General features: G+C 45.8%; 1 long non-coding RNA gene across 1 annotated transcript in view; it reads left to right on the top strand.

Moving 5' to 3' along the window:
* LOC118765291 overlaps nucleotides 1-1081 on the top strand; it is an 11842-nt gene extending 10761 nt beyond the window's left edge. The window contains exon 4 of the long non-coding RNA XR_005001129.1: nucleotides 947-1081. This is a non-coding gene — a long non-coding RNA (uncharacterized LOC118765291). The remainder of the gene's footprint in view (nucleotides 1-946) is intronic.
* Nucleotides 1082-9328: the final 8247 nt, after the last annotated feature.

Genomic DNA, 9328 nt, shown 5'->3' with positions numbered 1-9328 from the left:
AACACACACATATATATATACATATACACGACAGGCTTCTTTCAGTTTCCGTCTACCAAATCCACTCACAAGGCTTTGGTCGGCTCGAAGCTATAGTAGAAAACACTTGCCCAAGGTGCCACGCAGTGGGACTGAACCCGGAACCATGTGGTTGGTAAGCAAGCTACTTACCACACAGCCACTCCTGCGCCTATCAGTAAAAATTTATAAAAATTTGAAGCAAAAACGGTCTGTTTTCTGTGTGGATGCCAAAAGATTTTTTGTTGAAGCATTTTTTTAATATAGTTTGGTACAGAGTTGAAAGTGTTTGGGAGTAAAAGAGTGGGTGTAGTTGTCTATTGTTTAAAAGAATTTTTGTGGGTTCCTGCCAAGGGAGTGGCTTAAAAGCATTTATTGAATGGGTTTTATGTCCACTTGTGTGAGTGTATGTGAGTGAGTGTATGTGTAGGTGTATTTGTGCAAGTATGTGCATAACACACAAACATTCCCACACACACACAAACACACACATACACACATACACACATACACACAAACACATACACACACACACAAAAGAAAACATTGCAAAAATCACTCACACATGCACAAACACACCCACACACACATACTCATACACACAGCTGGTGATCACACATATACATATGTATATATAAACTTATAAACGTGCATCAGTACATACACACACATATATGCACATATATATAAAATCATATATAAATATGTGTAAATGACCGTGTGAAGGAGAGGTGACGAGAAAGGCACCTTTAGTACACCACACGATTGATTACAATAAATGTGAAAAGGATAAAGGCGTATAAGTGCCAGAAGGAAAAGAGAGACACAACCGAATAGAGTGTTTAAGAGAAGATTTTGTTTATATGTTAACATGTGTGTGTATGCGTCATATGTACATTGTAATAGACAGGCCGTCATGTATACAAAGTGTATGTGTGTGCATTAAGTACAGAGCATTGAAAAAGTCTATAATATGACGTTATAAGAATGTTCAGACACAAGGAAGATAAATACCAGTTCGTAGTCAAGGTACACGATAGTTGAAGTGCTGTATCAAGAAGCTGAGGTGAAGAAGCGGAGCCTGTGTGGTACGTATTGTACAAAGTGGTGGCTATAATGCTACTGCCGGGCTACTTAGTACAAGAGTTCTCGCAGGTTGTATTTGCGGTTAACCATGGTGGAGTAATTCCCGAACAGTGTTGAGATAGAACCTGTGCGAGGGTTGCTGGTTGCTGTATACGTGGAGAGATGTTGTTGACGACGTTAAAAAGATGAGAGTGATGAAGAAGGAGATCCTGAAAGCTGCTGGACGAAGTGTTGCTGCGTCTCCACGTGGCTGCTGTTATGTTTTCGCTGGAACTGGCTGTGTGCTCTGTGGTCAGTGGTTAGACCTAAAAAAGTCTGGGACCGACTGACTTTGAGACACACACACACACATTGTTGCGTATGTGTATGTGTGTTTATACGCATACACATACACACACATAACCAATACAAACATATACAGATATCTAGACAAATACATGTACATATACATATTTATAATATATCTCACAATATAAAGATATACACATATTTATACTCATATACATATGTGTTTTAACATCAATACACAGAGGTGGTGCTATCATGTTAGACATGGTCTGGGCCTATACTGGCCGAAACCTATCTAAGTTACCAAAGCTATATAAATAGGTATTCAAAAGAAACAAAAGTACAGTTATGATCATAAATTCAAAAATGTAAACACAACTATCAGATTAAATTTGTCACCAATAATAAAGATCATCATCATCATCATCATCATCGTTTAACGTCCGCTTTCCATGCTAGCATGGGTTGGACGATTTGACTGAGGACTGGTGAACCAGATGGCTGCACCAGTCTCCAATCTTGATCTGACAGAGTTTCTACAGCTGGATGCCTTTCCTAACACCAACCACTCCGAGAGTGTGGTGGGTGCTTATACGTTCCACTGGCACAAGGGCCAGTCAGGCGGTACTGGCAATGGCCACGCCCAAATGGTATTTTTTTATGTGCCACCTGCACACCGGGACAAGTGCTAGTAAGGTGACACTGGTAACGATCATGCTCGAATGATGCTTTTTACGTGCCACTGGCAGGGACGCCAGTTAGCCACTTTGGCAACAATCATGCTCGGATGGTGCTCTTAGTGCTCCACTAGCATGGATGCCAGTCATCGAATTTGATTTCGATTTCACTTGCCTCAACAAGTCTTCGCAAGTCGAGTTTAGTGTCCAAAGAAGGAAAAGTTACGCATAAGTGGGCTGGTTATGACCCTGGCATAGGCCACAAGGTTATGGTCTCATTTGGTTTGCCGGGTCTTCTTAAGCACAGCATATTTCCAAAAGTCCTGGTCACTAGTCATTGCCTTGGTGAGGCCTAATGTTCGAAGGTCGTGCTTCACCACCTCGTCCCAGGTTTTCCTGGGTCTACCTCTTCCACGGGTTCCCTCAGCCACTAGGGTGTGGAACTTTTTCACACAGCTATCCTCATCCATTCTCGCCACATGACCATACCAGTGCAGTCGTCTCTCTTGCACACCACAGCTGACGCTTCTTAGGTCCAACATTTCTCTCAAGGTACTAACACTCTGTCGAGTATGCACACTGACATTACACATCCATCGGAGCATATTGGCTTCATTCCTCGCGAGCTTACACATGTCCTCAGCAGTCACGGCCCATGTTTCACTGCCATGTAACATGGCTGTTCGTACACATGCATCACACAGTCTGCCTTTTACTCTGAGCGAGTGGCCCTTTTGTCACCAGCAGAGGTAAAAGCTCTCTGAACTTTGCCCAGGCTATTCTTATTCTAGCAGCTACACTTTCAGCGCACCCTCCCCCGCTACTGACTTGGTCACCTAGGTAATGGAAGCTATCAACTACTTCTAGTTTTTTCTCCCTGGAATGTGATGGAAGTTGTTCTCTGCACATTTTCAGTGCCACATACAAAAAATATCTTCCCAGTTAGCCTTCCTTTGATATTGCTGCACTTCTTATGTGTCCATAGCTTACACTGGGTACATCTTATAGAGTTTCTACCTACGCCTTTTCTACAGATCGAGCAGGGCCATCTACTGATGGCGTTTGTGGTTTGCCTGCCTTCCTACTTATTAGGACTTTGGTTTTTAGCTAGATTGACTCTAAGGCCCTTCGATTCTAATCTTGTTTCCACACCTGAAACTTCTCATCTAGTTCTGATAGAGACTCAGCAATTAGAGCAAGGTCGTCAGTGGAGAGGAGCTCTCAGTGGCATCCTGTCTTGAATTCCTCTGTTATTGCCAGGAGGACTTTGGAGGGGGCTAAGGACTGAACCTTGGTGGACCCCTACCTCCACCCGGAATTCTTCACTGTACTTGTTGCCAACCCTCACCTTACTGGCAGAGTCCCTGTACATGACTTGCACAGTTCTCACTAACCATTCTTTACACAAAGTGTAAATACATAAGAATAAATAGAAATATTTAAGAAGGTATATGTATAAAATTATTAAGATGACTATAGGTTAGTCCATTTATTTATATGTAAAAACCTTTTAGTATATTATACGAGGGGCGTTCAATAAGTAATGCCCCTGACCCACTTCCCATAGCAGTAGAGCAACGAAACTTGGCACAGTTATTAGTCTTTTTCTACATAGGAACCACCCAGAGTTACGCATTTCTCCCATTGTTTGATGCAGCTCTGGAGACCGTTTTTGTTGAAGACCCCAGCTTGGTCCTCCAACCTCAACGTGACTTCAGAAATCAAGGCTGCATCATCTGGGAAACGCTTTCCTTTCAAAAACAACTTCATGACTGGGAAGAGGTGAAAATCAGAGGGTGCAAGGTCAGGAAAGTAGGGGGGTGGGGGAGGAGTTCATAGCCATACGCCTGTGCTTTTGATCTGGCGACAAGCAGGTTGTGGACCGGAGCCTTGTCCTGCAGGAGGAGGATGCTTTGCTGATCTTGCCCCGCCTCTTGATTTTGATAACTTCTCTTAATTTCCTCAAAAGTGAAGCATAATAGGCTCCTGCAATTGTGGTACCTTTTGCCAGGAAATCTGTCATCACTACTCCGTCCTGGTCCCAGAAGACTGTGAGCATGACCTTGCCAGCGGAGGGCTGCACCCTTGCCTTCTTTGGAGGAGGTGAATCACGGTGCTTCCACTGCATTGACTGGGCTTTGGTCTCTGGATCATCGTGATGGACCCAGGTTTCAACCTGTGTAATCAGTCTTTTGAAAAATTTTGACTCATCTTCTTGGCACATCTCCAAATTCACCCTCGAGCACTCGACGCGTTCTTGCTTCTGGAAAGGCGTGAGCAACCTGGGAATCCATCTGGCAGACACCTTTTGCATATGAAAATGGTCATGAATGATAGTTTCTACAGACCCGGTACTAATATTGACCTCATGGGCTATTTGGCGAATAATTATGCATCGAACTTCCAAAATGGCAGCCTCAACTTGACGGACAGATGCCTCATCAATGGCAGAAGGGGCGACCAGATCTGGGAGCTGTTTCCACAGAGTTCCGACCATGTTTGAATTCACGATGCCAGCGTTTTACAAGGTCATATGATGGGGCATCATGACCATAAGTTACTTTCATTTCATCAAAAGTCTCCCGTGGTGTGCGTCCTTTCAAATACAAAAACCGGATCACTGCTCGACACTCAACAGGCTCCATTTCACACTTGACTCGGTTCAAACACCTGTAAATCAGAAACCACAATTAATTCAGAGCTGTAATTTGCCACTTACTCTATAGAGATATGAATGATTGCACATGCAAAATTTCAGCTAGATCTAACAACTGCAAGTGGGTCAGAGGAGGCATTACTTATTGAATGTCCCTCGTATACTGTAGAAGTAACAATTAATTAACTTGAAAAATATATAAATTCTTGGAATAACAGTATAGTGTTAAAATTAAATATAATAAGTGTCAAATTTGTAAAGTTTAACTGTAGCAGTTTAAGATATGTGATATCTTTTATCAAGATATTAACAATATGTCTAATTAAATTACTATATACATATATATATAGATATATATATATATATATATATATATATATATTATATATATATATATATATAATTTTAATCCAAACGGGAAACAAAAAGACAACAACAATGGAACAAATACAGTATTATTATTAATAGGCGCTCAGGAAATGGAAGCAGGGAGGTATGACGTTTCGAGCGGAGCTCTTCGTTGGAAACATAAAGAAGGAAGAGAGAGGAAAGAAAGATCCCAGAGCGGGCAACAGGGATAGAGAAAAAAAACGACTGGTGTTTACGAGTTGCACATGGTGAAAGGCGGATGTTTACGATAACAAGAGCAAAGTAGGTTTTTAAAGGCAAAAGAGTGGAGACAAGGTTGGTAACGCAACATGTGTGTGTATGTGTGAGTGTGTGCGTGTGCGTATGTGTGTGTGTGAGGCGAGATAAAAAAACAAAAAATATATGTATGTGTTAGTGTGTGCGTCTGTGTGTAGGCGTGTGAGGTAGGGCGAGGCAGTGGTAGGCATAGCAGGCACTGGTCAGTAGTAAGAAAAAGAAGGAAGGAGGAAGGGAGGGAGGGGAAGGGGTGGGGGCGTATGTAGCGTGTCAGCGTGTGTTGAGTAGTAGTGTGTGTGTGTGTCCAGTGTCGTGGTAGTATTAATGGCGAGTAGATTGAATGTGTGTAAGAGTAATGTATATATTTAAGCAATGTGTGTATATGTGTGCGCGCGTGTGTAACGAAAAAAGGGGGGGTTAAGGAAAAAGGACTCCAGCTGAGGGGAAGATGGAAGAGTGGTCCCGCGGAGACGGGCGTGGGAAAACCCAACGACAAGCGACGGTCCCAGGAACGGGCGGGAGGTCTCGTCGGGTCCAAGAGCGAGGTGCATGCGGCGCGTATGCGTGCGCGAACCGGCGCAAGCGCGTGTGTGCGCGCGCCTGCGAGTATGCGCGTAAGTATGTATGTGTGTGGATGTGTGAGTGTGTCTGTGTGTATGTCTGGGGGCAGTGTGTCCGATGAATGTATGTGAGTATGTGTGTATATATGTGTGTGCATAGATGTATGTACGTGTGGGTGTGGGGAAGTGTGTGTTGTGCATGTGTGTGCGCGTACATACAGGTGTGTTGAGTGGGTGTTGTGGTATGTATGTGGAGTGTGTATGTATGTGTGTGTAGGATGCATGTATGTGTATGGGTGTATGTATGCGTGTGTGTATGTATGTATGTGTACGTGCGTGTGTGTGTGTGTATGCGTGTAGGTGTGCGCGTGTGCATGCATGCATGCATGTGCGTATGTGTGTGTGCATGTGTGTGGGTATATATGTATGTGCGTATATGTGTGTGTATGTGCGTACATGTGTGTGTGTGTATGCATGTGTGTGTATGTAGGTGTGTAGGCGTGTGTGTATAGGTGTATGTATGTAAGTATGTATGGGTGTGTCCGTGTATGTGTGTGTATGTATGTGTGTGTATGTAGGTGTGTGGGTGTGTGTATGTAGGTGTGTGGGCGTGTGTATATAGGTGTATGTGTGTATGTCTGGGTGTGTCCGTGCATGTTTGTGTGTGTGTGTGTATGCATGTGCATGTAGGTGTGTGTGTACGTGTGTAATGTATGTGTGTATGCGTGTGTATGCGTGCATGTGTGTATGTAGGTGCGTGTGTATGTGTGTGGGAGTGTAGGTGTTTGTGTGCGTGTGCGTGTTTATGTTGGTGTGTGCGTATGTGAGTGTGAGTGTATGGGTGTTTGTCATGCATGTGTGTGCGCGTGCAGGTGAGTGTGTGTGTAAGTATGTGTGTTGTATGTTTGTGTGAGTGTGTATGTGTGTATGTCTGTGTGTATGTATGTGCGTATAGGAGTATGTAGGTATGTGTGTGTGTGTATGTATATGGGTGTATGTATGTATGTGTGTGTGTGCATGTGTATAAGTATATGTGTGTGTGCGTATGTGTGTGTATGTGTATGTGTGTGTGTTTTAGTTGTGTGTATGTATGTGTGTAGGCGTGTGTGTGTAGATGTATGTATGTATGGGTGTGTGTCTGTGTGTGTTTGTGTGTGTGTGTAGGTAGATGTGTGTGTCTGAGTGAGGGTATGGCTGTGTAGTGTGTGTGTGTATGAATGTAAGGTGTGTGTATACAAGTGTAATGTATGTATGTAGGTGTGTGTGTGTGTGTGTATGTGTACGTGTGCGTGTGTATGTGTGTGTGTGTATGCGTGTGAGTGTGAGTGTATGGGTGTATGTCTGTGTGTGTGTATGTCTGAAGTAGGTATGTGTGTGTATGTATGTATGTGTTTGTGTGTGCAGGTATGTGTGTGTGTGTGTATGTGTGTGTGTGAGTAGGTGTGCGTGTATGTATGTGGGTAGGGATGCATGCGAGTGTGTGGGTATGTATGCATACATACGCATGCGCACATCCGAAGCAAGCCCACACACACGAAGCGCGCTCACGCACACAACGCACAAGCAGTACAACGCAAGCCCAAGGGCGCGCCAAGGCGCGCGAGCGCAAAGGCCCTCGAACGCCCCGCTAGGCGGGAACCGAGGATCCATCAGCCAAAACCGGAAAGCAGAAAAGAGGGGGGGGCTGCCTGGATGCAAAAAGGTGTATGTGTGTGTGCATTCAGTGTAAGGGTGTGCATGTGTGGGTATGTATGTATGTATGTGCCTACATGTATGTGTGCATGTGTGTGTGTGTGAAGTATGTACGTGCGGTGTGTGTGTGTGAGTGTGTGTGTATGTATGTGCGTATGTATGTGTGTGTGTATGTGTGTATGTATGTCTGTGTGTGTGTGTGTGTAAGTATGTATGTGTGTGTGTATGTATGTATGTGTGTGTGTATGTGCATGTTGGTTTGTATGTTAGTGTGTGCAAGTATGTCTGTAAGTGTGTGTGATTAAATGTGTGAATGTATGTACGTAGATGGGTCTACGTATGTGTGTGTGTGAACAGGCGTGTGGGAGGTAGGTGGGTGGGTGTGTGTGGGTGGTGTGTCCGGAAAAAAAAAAAGGGCGGATCTCAAGAGGAGGGGGCTGTGTTAAGTCCGTGTGGGGTGGTAGTTTGTAGGGTGAAGATGTAGCGTGCTCCAAGTGGAGCCTGGAAAGTGGGCGACCATTGTGGGGGGCGAGACCAAACACTGAGATGTCATCTAGGGAATGGCCGCCGAGCGGAAGTGGCGTGCGACGGGAGAAAAAGAGTGTAGGCGAACGTCCCTCAAGTGTTCAGTGAAACGGTCGGACAACCGGCGTCCCGTCTGTCCTACATACAGCATCCCGCATAGGTTGCATTTAATGCAGTAAATAAGGCCAGACGAGGTGCACGTAAAAGAGTGCCTAATGCGTACAGTATGCAGGTTGGAGCCGGTGACAGCGGTGGTGTTGGTGATGAAGGGGCAAGTGTTGCAGCGGGATCTAGAGTAAGGGAATGATCCGTGTGGGGCTGAGGGGGAAGGAGAGAGGGTGCTGTGGACCAGGAGGTCACGCAGATTGCGGGCTCGTTTGAAAGAGGACAGGGGTGGGTTAGGGAAAATGGGGCGGGTGGTGGGATCAAGCTGGAGGCGACGGAAGGCACGTAGTATCTTGCGACGAAGGGGTAGGGTAGAGGGGTGGAAAAGGAGGGTGAAGGGGGTGCGGTTGGGGGGTTGGCGGGGGAAGGAGACAGGGCGGTAGTGCGGTCGATGCGACGGGTGCGGGTGAGGGCATCAGAGAGGAGTATGGGTGGGTAACCTCGGAGTCTGAACATGCGGGCCAGGTATTGAGATTGGGTCTCGAAATCCTGGTCGCGGCTGCACAAACGTCGGAGGCGGAGGAACTGGGAGTAGGGGATGGCTCGTTTGGTGTGGAAGGGGTGGGAGGAAGAGAAGTTGAGATAGAGGTGGGAATCCGTAGGTTTAAAGAAGGCGGTGGTGGTGAGAGAGCTGGAGGGGTGATCGATGCGGAGAGAGATGTCAAGGAAGTTGACAGAGGTGTTGGAGATGGTGGAGGTGAATTGAAGAGAGGGGTGAAAGTTGGAAGGAAAGAGATGAATTGGCAGAGAAGTTCACGGGAAAGGGAGGTGGCACCTACGCAGTCGTCGATATAGCGACCGTATAGTTCGGGGGTCGGCCCAGAGAACTGGGAGAACACTTGGGCCTCAATGTAGCCAAGAAAGAGATTGGCGAAATTGGGGCCCATCCTAGTTCCCATCGCGACCCCGGACACCTGTTGGTACGTTTCCCCGGCGAACGTGAAGCAATTGAGGGTGAGGACGAGCTCAGCCAAACGGAGAAGGGTGGGGATGCTGGGGGTGGGGTCGGGACGACG

The sequence above is a fragment of the Octopus sinensis genome, linkage group LG11 (assembly GCF_006345805.1).
Source record: "Octopus sinensis linkage group LG11, ASM634580v1, whole genome shotgun sequence".
NCBI lineage: Eukaryota > Metazoa > Mollusca > Cephalopoda > Octopoda > Octopodidae > Octopus > Octopus sinensis.
This window is presented reverse-complemented; position numbering and strand designations above follow the sequence as displayed.